A 12,500-nucleotide genomic window follows, 5' to 3' on the forward strand; every position below is an offset into this window, starting at 1 on the left:
TTGAGGCTAGATGGCTGCAAATTGGTATGGTAATCATCCATCCTCCAATCATCAAATGTACCAAATTGCAGCCCTCTAACCTCAGTAGCTTTTTATTTTATTTGTTAAAGATACTACAACCATGCTTCTAGCAACGATACAGATAGCCACCACCGGTCCGTGGTTAAAGTTTCGTGGACCACGGCTCATACCCCCATCATATCGAGACCACCGAAAGATAGATCTATTTTCGGTGGCCTTGCTTATACGCTGTAGCAGTTGTATTATTGACTGCGCCGAAGAAACTTCGTCGCATTTTTTACTTGTTTATTTATGATATGTAATTACTAAGAACTATTATGGTTGCATTTCATTTCTAAGCTTGATTTGATACTTTTGACCCCAGAGCCATTTGTTGTTATTTATTAATTATAATCACTGTGGTTACCAATGAAAACTGAAGGACAAACACGTTCTTGACGGAGATGGATAAATGAAACCCCTTGCCTGTTTCTTATTCCAGATACCGTTAAAAATAATTCTTAAAATCGTTACATGAACTACTGCGTTCATTAGCAAAAGGAATGATTATGAGAATAGTCTCGTAAAACTTCTGGATTTTCAGTGTATTTGTAACAGTATAATGAGATTTATTTATTATATAAGAAAATGGCTTATCGTCATTATTGTCATTAGTTATGAAATAATTTTAAGAAACCATCAAGCAAATTTTCCAAGCTCGTATTGGGATAACATGTATGGTTTGTTCGTGAATGACCGGAAAAGTGAATCATGTTAAAAGAAGTTGGAGAGCTAATTGAAGTAACCACGGGGGTTGGTTGGGGCGGACGATAATTGCTGAAAAATGTAAACGGCAGATGACAGAGTAACTAGAGGCCTGAGAAGCGACGCCGCAAAAGAGATATTGTACCGTTTCCTATATCTAAAACTTTAGGTTAGCCAATCAGAACGTTGTTTCCTTCCGTGTCTTTAGTGAAATAAAAGAGTTTGAAACTAATTTCATTAAAAAAACTCACAGATGTAAAGATAGAATATGTCAATGTGCTGAATCTCTGAGATAAAAAAACAACTTTGACCGGTTTATATACGCTTATATATACGAGTATATATATATATATTATATATATATATATATATATATATATATATATATATATATATATATATGTATGTATGTATGTATATTTATATATTTATATATATACATATAATGTATATATGTATACATACATACATATAGTCTTTAACCATATAAAGCTCAGTGTATTAAATCACTTTACACTATCAGCAATTATAGTGTGGATGAAAAAATATGCTGTGTAGGGATGTGTTAGCTCAGGTTTCTGTGAGTCTCTCTCGTTAGAATTCTAAAATTAGTTGATATGCCAGGTATTTCTTACTGCATAATGGATGCCTCTACCTTCCTGACGTTTTCCAAAATGGGCTCCAGTCTTCATTTTTGGATTTTAAACTGTCCTTTCTCGGTCTTTTCGGCTAATGTGAAGCTGAGATTTAGTAAAATTCCCTGACGGTATCAAGTATAATTAGTATGCATGACACAGCACTGCAAATAGGCTAGTGACGGAATGTTTTTCCTGTTTCATACAATCCAGTGAGCATTTTTGGGAAGCCAAAATAACTTACTTTTACATTTTTAGATTTTTTCTTTTGTGATATCGAGACGAGCCTATCTGTTCAAAGCAGGCTAGACCGAGAAGACAAATGAAAGCAATGGACTATTCTTCAGTAATTCAGGAACAACACTGGAATGCAGAGAATTCTATGCCCTTTGTTACTCAGACGCCTCTACCTTTTTTGCTGTAGGATATCTCTGGAATTTGGCCTTCGTTAGGGTAGGGTCTGGAGTTTGATAGAGAAGGCTTCGGGAGAACTGTAGGATGAAGTAACGTTAAAGGGTTTGGAAAGTAGAATACTGAGTAGGGAGAAAAACATTGCTGTAGGACTGAAAGAAAATAAACTGATAGAAGGGATAGACTGAAGGCTATTTTTAACCGGACTTAAAGAAAATAAACTGATAGAAGGATAGACCGAAGGCTCTTTCTTAACTGGACTTAAAGAAAATAAACTGATAGAAGGATAGACTGAAGACTATTCTTAACCGACTTAAAGAAAATAAACTGGATAGAAGGATAGATCAGCGCTATTCTCAGCCGGACTTAAAAATAAACTGATAGAAGGATAGACCGTAGGCTATTTCTTAACCGGACTTAAAGAAAATAAAACTGATAGAAGGATAGAATCAAGACTATTCTTAACCGGACTTAAAGAAAATAAACTGATAGAAGATAGGCCGAAGGCTATTCTTAACCGGACTTAAATAAATAAACTGATAGAAGGATAGACCGAAGGCTATTTTTAACCGGACTTAAAGAAAATAAACTGATAGAAGGATAGACCGAAGGCTATTCTTAACCGGATTTAAAAAAATAAACTGATAGAAGGATAAATTGGCTATTCTTAACCGGACTAAAGAAAAATAAACTGATAGAAGGATAGACCGAAGACTATTCTTAACCGGACTCTAAAGAAAATAAACTGATAGAAGGATAGGGCCGAAGGCTATTCTAACCGGACTTAAATAACAAACTGATAGAAGGATAGACCGAAGGCTATTTTTAACCGGACTTAAAGAAAATAAACTGATAGAAGGATAGACCGAAGGCTATTCTTAACCGGACTTAAAAATAAACTGATAGAAGGATAGACCAGGCTATTCTCAACCGGACTTAAAAATAGTGGTTTATCCCTGGGAAACGTTAATAGATTCGACTTTTCCTCTTATCAGATAAGATAAGGCGATTTATCCGCTGTGTTTCTTTTATTCTAAGCTGCTTATTACCCATACAGCAGCGTTGAGGCTGACAGTGACAGTCAGAAGTAAACTAATTTTGTTTTTGTAAATAGAAACTGTAAACGTAGAGTTGGAAGTATCGTCTTAGAATGTTTTTTAAGTAAAGGTTAAAAGATGCAAAACAATAATTGACCGATTGATTACTTAAACTGACGTGGTGACAACAGTGTTCATCTTAGTGTAGTACTTTGATTGTCTCCTTTATGTGGAGGCTAAGATACGAAACACTTTATCGTTCCTGAGGCGGAGACTATGATATGAAATATTTTATCGTCTCCTTGAAGCAAAGACTGAGATGGGGATCAGTATGATTGTTTCACAGACGCAGACTGGGACAAGAAAAGCTTTATATAGGTCTTATCGCCTGGAGGTGGGTTAATCCCCAGTAAGGATCTTTACGTCACGCAGTTGCCAGTCGGGTAAATTGTATACTTTATCCCGTGATAAGTAGCGTCAAGGAATTTTATATCACATTGAGAGATTTCTTGTAACGTGAGCTGAACAGACGTCTTGTTCTTTGTATACTTGTTGGAGAGAGAGAGAGAAAGAGAGAGAGAGAGAGAGAGAGAGAGAGAGAGAGAGAGAGAGAGAGAGAGAGAGAAGAACACTAAAGGTAGGAATTATCTGAAAATGTATAAATGGTATGCATTGTGGCTGGGGTAGAGATCAAAGGAAAGAACGCTCAAACACAAATTTAATTTGCTAATCATGTTGTATGCTTGGAGTTCAGAACTTTAGTTCAGAACTTTCATTTTACTTGATGGCACTTTATTACTCAGCCAATTTCCTTAAATGTCAGTTCTCAACACATCTTAAAAAGTTATTGATGGATTTCGGGAAAACTTACAAGAAGGGGTGCTGTGGCTAATTAGAGATACATAAATAAACATATATTGAAAATACGGAGAGGAATTTAAATGGAAAGGGTTTCTAAAGGAATAGTGAACCCGTCTTCAACCTTGTTAATGAACTAGATTGACACTTTTTCCAATTTGTTTCGAAGGTCTCTAAAGGATAGTAATAAGAAATTTCTGGATGATTTCTGAAGGCGTTGAGGAATGGCAGAAAGAAAGCTGTTTATGTTGCTTTTAAAGTAGGGAAAGGGATTTGGTAATGATGCCTTTTAGTAATTACGTATTTTTACATCTAAAAAAAAATCTGGTGTTGAAGTTCTTGAATAAAGATTTTAGTGATATCCATATTTCTTCTTGAGGAAGATACGCTGTAATGATCAACAGACGTTGGCATCTTTATCTAAAACGAAGAAGCTAAATGGAGGATTGCAGTTATGGGGAATGTTCTGCAAACGAATTTTATCGAGTTCTTTACTGAAATATCTGCACATATGTGTGTGTATAAATATTTATATATGTTATATATATATATATATATATATATATATATATATATATATATATATATATATATATACATACATATATACATATATATATATACATATATATATATATATATATATATATATATATATTATATATACATTAATATTATACATGATGAACATAATCACTTTAACACGTGATTTATGTGTCACATGTCACCGCAGATGAATAAATAAGAGACTTTATATTCCTGTGTTTGTTGTTACACACATAATTCTTACCTTTTACACACTTAAACTGATCTTTGAAGGACGTACCCCTGATGCTAATTTAATGTCACATGCAACATTCTCTACATTTTTCTGAAATACATAAAGAAATAATATATGGAAACCGTTGCACTTAGTTAAATCGGTGATGATCTTTTGACACTTGAAATGCGATGCTGTATCTCTTTGTTAATCTAACTATGACGGCATTAGGTCATTGGAAATTGTAACTCCTTATACACCCCTTGGCTTAATGGGCAAGGGATGTTGCACTTCAGCGGTGTCTGGGAAATGGATAGTGCTTTCATTGAAGGTGGAATGCGGAGGATTGTTAGATGCGATGAGTAAGTTGGTGACCAGACTTTTCTTGGATTGAAATGTCAGTGTAGAATTATTTGAGAAAAGTAGGATGCACAAACTTGGGGAATGGGTAGTCTAGTCCTTCCACTGGTGATGGAATGTGACGATTGATGCGTGTGATGAATAATGAATAATTCAGAATTGACATTTTTGGAAAGACTCAATGTCATTGCAGAATTATTTTACAGAAAGAATAGAAAAGACAAATGATTTATAGTGCTTTCACTGTGGTTATATGTGGGAGGATTTTAAATGTAATAAAAAAAATTTAGTTTTAATCTCTTCAGTTTTTCACATCATTGGTAACATTACTGGTACAGAGAGTTCATTTAGTGAGCAAGAATAATTCTTCTGTTGAAAGTGAAATTTGGAGAAATAATACAATTGAGATGAGCAGGACGATTATTTCTAAAAATGCCAGAATTCAGCATTGATGACTTTGTGTTGTGACACCAATCTGTAAATATCAAATCAGTCAAACTGAAAAGTTCCACGGGGCTTCTCAAAAGAGAAAGAGTCTGTGCGGGCATAAGGGCCCGTTTAATCTAACGGCAACAACGCAGACTACCTCATGATTTTATTAATTCACTTCTACTCAGTTTCTTACGTCGTCTTGTTCTGATAAACCAGAATAATAATAAGAAAACAACTGCCTCTTCAGTAAAGTGGTGTAGTGATCCTTTTCATCAGACAACCTTTGTTTTTGTAAGTCAGAATAACGACGAAGTATCAGATTTTTCCTCAGAAATTATGAAAAGTCGTCATCGTCAAGCTGAGATGAAAGACGGATAGTGCCCTTTGATGTTCGGGAGCATTTCTTTGGCCCTACTGATTTTTCATTCAGCTATTAATACGTTCGGCGGACGAATAAAAGTGCTGACATTGTATCCATTAATTCCTGAAAGAGAATCATGAGAATCCGAAAGAGAATCGGAGGATTCTTTCCCCCTTTTGTCCGTCCCACCATCTCGCTTTTTTTTCCCCCTTTTTTTCTTTTTTTTTTTCTCCCCCTTTCGCTCCAGTAATAAATTGGATTCCCAACGGGGTAGAAACTCAATCTGGGCTTCTTGTGCCTCCGTTTCTTTCCGAGATTTGAATAACGTGAGCTATATCCATTCACCGGCGGTGACCTTTGTCCCCCCGGAGGAGATCACACGCCCCACCACACTCTTAAGGCGGCGGTGGCCCCGCCGGGGAGAGGTCGGGCCGCCCGCGTTTCTTTTGTTGTGAAGACTTCCAGTGCTGGTCCCTGGGGAACGCCCCTTTACCTACCTGTCCACTATCCCCCCCTCACTACTTCCCCTCCTACCCCTCCCCCTCTCCGAGCTCTTCCGTTAATGTTATTGTCGCTGCATTAAGTCCGCCGCTGCTCCTGTTGCTCAGAGCGGATCCATGTTAAGGAATTTGGATGTCTTCTGTTATTAGCCTCGACTTTGTAACTGAGAGTGATATAAACCTTGAAAGGGGTCCCTGTCTGCCATTACACCCCTGCTCATACAATTATTATTTCCCGCATATTGAATCGTCAGACTGAAAAATGTGGTGGAGATGTGATGCTTATTATTGGTGTGATTGTCAGCCGAATTGGATGCTGACTGACTACTTGGCATCACCAGTTCTTTTTATTTTTTTATGATGTTTATTATATCTATCATGCGTCTTTCGTTTTAAATTGTTCCGATTGATGATAAATATCAGACAGATTCACAGGATTTACTTTGTTTTAATTGAAATACACGATGTTAAATCTCTTGAGATCTTGCTTATAAAACTTAGAAATTATGTGTGTGTATATATAATATATATATATATATATATATATATATATATATATATATATATATATATATATATATATTTATATATATATATATATATATATATATATATATAAGATATATAAACATTATCTATCAGTAACTAGGTTTTTATAAACATTTGATCTATCGAGTAATATATATATTTATATATATTTGAACTTATATATATATATATATATATATATATATATATATATATATATATATATATATAAATATATATATATATATATAAATATATATATATATATATATATATATATATATATATATATATATATATATATATATATATATATATATATATGCATGCTTGTGAACGTATGTGTCCAAGATTATCGGTGTCTGGTATGACTTCTCCAAAGCGTATCTCTGATGTTATTTATGTCTATTACTGATCGGATTTAAAGCAGCTTAGACATCAAAACAGTTTATTTTTAGGATAACTGCTGAAAAAAATGCTGAGATTTTCCGCGGACTCTTAATATAGCACTTTTCCCAAGTTTTTGCTATACATTACAGCAAAAATTAAAACCCTAAATGAGTTTTTTTTCTAATTTGGCGTTAACTCTTTTACTTTTTCATCGTTCATATCATATTCTATTTTCTTCTTTCAGTCATTTTTAAAATGGAATATCTTGATATCTTTATTTTTCATGAGCAAGAACTACTGCAACTGGCAACCAGATGCCCTTGTCTAGCCCAGGCCCGAAGAAAGCAAAAAAGCGACAGACCTCTTTGTCTTTAAAAGGAAGAAATTTATGATCAGGAAATCAGAAGTGGAATTAGAATTCCAAAGTTTAACAGTAGAAGGAAAGAAAGAATCGCGAAACGAAGTAAATGTAGGAAGAGGTGGCCTGACAAGTACTACGAAGTCGCCTGAGTAGAGGAAGAATTTTCCCCTTGATTTCAGGGTAGTAGTGACCGAAATAATAACTGTAGAAGAGAGAGAGAGAGAGAGAGAGAGAGAGAGAGAGAGAGAGAGAGAAATGCCTCCCTGTAGTAGAAAGGAAAACGACTGAGGAAGTACACAAGTATCCTGTTAAACGTGAGAACAGTACTCCAGATATAGAGGATTTAGATCAGCACAGAGCTTTCTTAACTGAAACAAAGAAAAGAATTAATATATATATTTGCAGGTCTGACACTTTTTTCTTTCAGGAATAAAGGCTAACGGGAAAGGGAATCTGATACCCTTTTCTAGCCCAAGGCCGAAGAAAACCAAAAGAGCAAAAGAAAGAGAAAATATGCCTTAAAGTGAACCTCACCTATAATAAGGATTCGTTTAATTGCCACTCGAGATGGGAACCATATGGCCCAATGGCTGAGTGCTCCACCATTTTTTATATCATTAATACTCTTATTATTTTTAACTCTGCGAAGGAGGTTGTGCATTTGGTTTGGTTTGTATTTCTGTCTGTTGATTTGGTTTTGGTGCGGATCAAATCAACATCCGGACACAATGTTCTTTAGTCGCTTAACTTATTATTGTCATGAATAGGGTTCTTCATCTAATAATAATAATAATAATAATAATAATAATAATAATAATAATAATAATAATAATAACAATAATAATATAATAATAATTAAAGTTTAAAAGTCCCAGTGAATACGTAATAAATATAAGTACATTAAAGAAAGTATAAATATACTCAAAAGGGAATTATACAAATTTTGGTAAATCTGTAAAAGAGAGCAATGTATTCATTTCGTGAGCAATATTGCATACACGCACATATACATCTTCCTGTATAGCATGCACGCTCTTACACAGCAGTACATTTTATCTCGACAATACAAACATCTAGCGACCACTCTTCTTTTTTTTTTTTTATTGAAGCCCCTTTGACATTTTATTTTCAAGTTCCCGGCCTTCCATTAGAAAATGAGTCATGCTTGGGTCTTACCTTTGAGAGAGAAAGAGAGAGAGAGAGAGAGAGTAACATGCGTCAGTCTTACATTTGAGAGAGAGAGAGAGAGAGAGAGAGAGAGAGAGAGATCCATTTGTCAATGAAAGTGCAAGACCTTTGGTCAGCTTACCTGAACCAGCATTTCCATGAGATCGGCCAAGACATGTTAGCCGAAGAGTCTGCGGTTTTTGGGTCCGACGGAAAATCTTTCTCAGTTGTGAAGGGGGAAAGAAGATTACGGATTTCCCCTTTCTCTCTCTTTCTCTCCCTCTCTTTTGCTTTCTCCATCCATCCTCTGCCGAGGATGCTGCTGCTGCTGCTGTGGTGGCATCGCACCAGCTTCCCCTCAAGTTGGAGCGACAGAAATCTAATCATCTTAAGATGTTCGAGGCCAAAATTGAATTGGAAAATACAGCCACTCTTTCTAACACGAATCCCATTAGCAGGAGAGGACACTCGGTGTACGGTCGCGCTCCAAGGGGACCGGGACAGATAGATAGATACCAGATCTGGCCCCCCTCTCTCTTTCACCTTTATCAATTTATTCACGGATCCCCTTCCAAGCCCCTTTCTCTCTCTCTCTCTCTCTCTCTCTCTCTCTCTCTCTCTCTCTCGTTTGTACATTTGTTTTTATATTTTCATATACGGCGCTAATGTAAATTGGTCTTTTTCCTTTCATTATTGTCATCACCCTCGGTTATTTATTTGTAATTCTTTCGAGCATTCGTTTTTAATAATTCTACCCCTACACCTCCATTTCTGCAGCATCAAGTTTTCCGTATTATTTACTTTACTTTCCTATTGGTAATGTCCATGCCCAGTCAGAAATGACGGAAATATGTAATTTTGATTTGTACTTTCGATATGTCAAGCAATTTATATTGCTGTCAACTTTCTTGTGGAACGTTTTGTGATAGACGTGGCGCTTAATGCCCATACACTGTGTTGCAAACAGGAAAAAAAAATCGGTAATGGATACACGTTTCTTATTGTATAGCAGGATTCTTATCCATCATCTTTGAGACTATTCCGCTGTACTTCACCCTAAGCAAGACCGTTCCGTTGTTCCAAGACACCTCTGAGAGGTATTAACCCGGTATGTATCCAGCTTTGTCAAAGTCCAGGGTAAACTGATGCTAAGTAAAGTAAACGACCACACGAAGATATCGTTTACTAATATAATTTGTCGACTTTTATCAATATAATTTGTCGACCACACAATATAGAAATGGGTGTATATAATACTTTGATCCCCGAGGTGCTAGTACTAAACATGGCGTCCCAAGAGCTTCCGCCATGTTTAGTACTAAACATGGCGTCCCGGCTTCCGCCATGTTTAGCTAGCACCTGGTAGGTGGATACACACCAAGGAGCTTCCGCCATGTTAGTACTAGCACCTCGGAGTAGGTGGATACACAAGGAGCTTCTGCATGTTTAGTAGCACCTCAGGTCCACCAGCCATGTTTAGTACTAGCACCTCGGAGTAGGTGGATACATACCGGGTTAATACCGTTCTGAGTAGGCTCTTTGTTGGGTGAGTCGGTAGAGCTGCGGACTGTCACTCGATGGACCGGAGTTCAATTCCTCGGCCGGCTGATGAAGAGTTAGAGGAATATATTTCTGGTGATAGAAATTCATTCCTCGCTATAATGTGGTTCGGATTCCACAATAAGCTGTAGGTCCCGTTGCTAAGTAACCAATTGGTTCTTAGCCACGTAAAATAAGTCTAATCCTTCGGGCCAGCCCTAGGAGAGCTGTTAATCAGCTCAGTGGTCTGGTAAAACTAAGGTATACCTAACTTTTTAACCGTTCTGAGTGCGCCCTCTGCAGGTATATTTCCTCTAAGTTCTGAGAACTTTCTTCCTGGCTCCGTTTTCTGTGCCAACTATAACCATCCCTCCTTCAAGAGGTAGGTCTGTCACTTTCCTCGGTTTTTAACACTACCTTTTCCTTCTTCTGTTCCTTCTCATTTTTCATGTTTTCATAGGGACCGGGCGAGGTATATACACTGGATGGCCTGTCCCATTAGCCTATCCACCTTACAAAAATAGAATTATTCAAGAATACTGCAAACGAGTCTGTTAGCCCACAGGAAAACTCTTGAATCAACAAAGAGCTTCTTATGGAGAAATAAACCTATTGTATATAAAGAGGCACCCCAATATCCGTGTTCTTAGATTTTGCAAAGAATCATTAAGTTAGATGTGCTTATAGAAAAGCTGTGGGACCTTTGAGAAAATGTAAGATATGAAATTCAGTTATGGAGTTAATAGGCAAAACGAATTGATATGACTATGTTATATCAACTATTTTCCCTTTAATTGTATTTTAAACTATTGTTTAGTGGGTTTATATAAATATTTATGTTTCTATTATATCCTGGCGCCAGAATATCTTCATTTTCAGTTTTCTGTGAAAGGAAACTATTGAGATGGCTTTGTCTGTCCGTCCGCACTTTTTCTGTCCACCCTCAGATCTTAAAAACTACAGAGGCTAGAGGGCTGCAAACTGATATGTTGATCACCCACCCTCCAATCACCAAACATACCAAATTGCAGCCTTCTAGCCTCATTAGTTTTTATTTTAGCCATAATCGTGCGTCTGGCAACGCTATTGGACAGGCCACCACTGGGCCATGGCTGAAAGCTTCATGGCCCGCGGCCCATACAGAAAACTCGATTGCGCCAAAGAAACTTAGGCGCATTTTTTGCTTCTTTTCGGGCTTAGTAGTGAAAATCGTTTCCAAAGTGTTTGAAATTGAGAAGTTAAGGGGGCACCGTGGATATTAAAATTACAAATCCTTGATGGTTTGGTCGATTGACGTTTTCCCAGAAATAGACACATATGTTGATACTCGAGCAACATAGATGTAGAATGAATTTTCATAGCGACAAGAATAAATTAAAATGAGCTATTGGGAAGCACGAAGACAAACAGTGAAAAAAAAAAATGAAAAATATGCATCTCAGGATAATTTGCACTGTGCAGAAAAATGAGGTGATTGGTAAGAAAACTTTGCAAATCAGAATAACTGGTAAGGCAGAAAATTCCTCTGTCCCCAATTAAAATTCGTCATTTCAGTATTTAAAAGGAAAAAATATCTGGAGGGTATTTAAATGACATCCATCTTTTTTTGAATATTGCTGATTAGCAAAATCAAGTCTTGTTTTGACTAATGACTTCCGATCATTTAGAAATTCCTTTTTTATATATAAACAGTTTTAGAGATTTAGAGTTGTACGTTCATTATATCATCAAATTTTTAACTCTTCTCGAAAAGTACCGTTCAATTTATTTTTTTGGTTTAATAAGTGTTTATGGTAATCTTGCATCTATATATATTTCTAGAATCTAAACTCATGCCCATTTTCTGGTAGTTTGAATACGATAAGTAAAAGATTGTTTTGAGACGCATATGGATCATACATGAGTGATTTACACAACTGTAAGGCGTATCGAGCTGTATGTGGTATTCAATGACAGAAAAAATATACCCTCGTAAGAACAACTTTTTATAGTCACATACACGAGAGAGAGAGAGAGAGAGAGAGAGAGAGAGAGAGAGAGAGAGAGAGAGAGAAGGTTCTTTGCTCTACATCCTCACTGTGTCGTAATTATTCACTTTGACAAGAAGAAGAATGAAGACGGAGAACTCTCGATGAAGTGTTCAGAGAGGACACGAAGGAAAGAGAACAAATTACCAATCTTCTGGTATAAATGAGAACCCTCTATTTATCCATACGTCTGTCCATTTTTCTACGGGAAAAAATCGTCTCATGTCTGAGAATATCTATCTGTCTATCTATCTATCTATCTATCTATCTATCTATCTATTTATCTAGCATCATCACACCGAAACACAAACATCACTTATCCAAGATAATATGTTTCTCTCTCTCTCTCTCTCTCTCTCTCTCTCTCTC

This window comes from Macrobrachium rosenbergii, chromosome 17 (genome assembly GCF_040412425.1).
Source record: "Macrobrachium rosenbergii isolate ZJJX-2024 chromosome 17, ASM4041242v1, whole genome shotgun sequence".
NCBI classification, from domain to species: domain Eukaryota; kingdom Metazoa; phylum Arthropoda; class Malacostraca; order Decapoda; family Palaemonidae; genus Macrobrachium; species Macrobrachium rosenbergii.